Here is a 1071-nt window from a genome sequence, read left to right on the forward strand (position 1 = left end):
AGAGAGAGAGGTTTTTTTTTTTTTTCTGACGTTCAAGAGCTCCACCTAATTTCTGAAGGCAATTCACAAAGGATCCTCTTACTGTCTCATATGTGGTACCTCATCTAGTAAATATCTCATCCGATCTCCTAACTCTGTCATCTTCTTCAAATTCTTGTACTCTTGCAACAGAGTCCTGAGGTTGCCTACGAGTTGTTAGATGAAATGTTGACATGTATTTTCAAATTAAGAATGCACTTTAGATAAACACGAGTCCAAATAGTGTTCTCATTGCTAGTCAATAATGTATTTTGCAATTTGAGAATGGAAATGTGATTCTCATAATGGGAATGCATATCAAGCACAACATTAGGTTATAAATAAGATAGGATTAACATTTGTCCTGAAACCCTCTTGTTGGATTGCAAATGGATCATGACCCGATTTGTTGACAAAACCAATGTATATGGTCAAAATAGATAAATATTTTACAACAATGATAAAATATTAATTATAAAATAAATAAATTTGATTTTATTTTACGAGCAAAATAACACTACTTGGTCATGTACTCATGTTTCCGCCCTTGCCTCTAAGTGAATACCGTACATGCTCTCCCATTGGTCCAAATGCTAATGTGGAGGTCAAACAACCAAGTGAAGTCTTCATCCCTTTACACTCACTTCATTGGGGACATTATTCAAAAGTGTGAGGGTTGTGCCCAAACATAGAGAGAGATGAAATGATCACGTTACCCCTATTAAAGGAGAAAATATCCACTTTATTGATGTTTTCATGTGTGTTCACCCATATATAGGTTTTTTCTCGGTGCAAGGACCCCAAGGAGGTTAAGGGGCCTAAATTGGTGTTAGTCATGCTATTGAGAACCCAACCCACTTTATTCCCAAATTTGCTTGTTTTATAATTTTTTTTATGGCAATTGTTTTCCCGGTGGGATATAGGGGTCAAGGGAGGACACAAGGGTGCACCAAAGGGTACAAGGGCATTTTGCGGTCTTATATTTGTTCCACCCAAAAAACTTGCTTCCTTATTTATTTATTTTTCACTTAACGAGGGATTTAGAAAATTTCT

Source organism: Macadamia integrifolia, chromosome 2, assembly GCF_013358625.1.
Source record: "Macadamia integrifolia cultivar HAES 741 chromosome 2, SCU_Mint_v3, whole genome shotgun sequence".
In the NCBI taxonomy this organism is placed as follows: domain Eukaryota; kingdom Viridiplantae; phylum Streptophyta; class Magnoliopsida; order Proteales; family Proteaceae; genus Macadamia; species Macadamia integrifolia.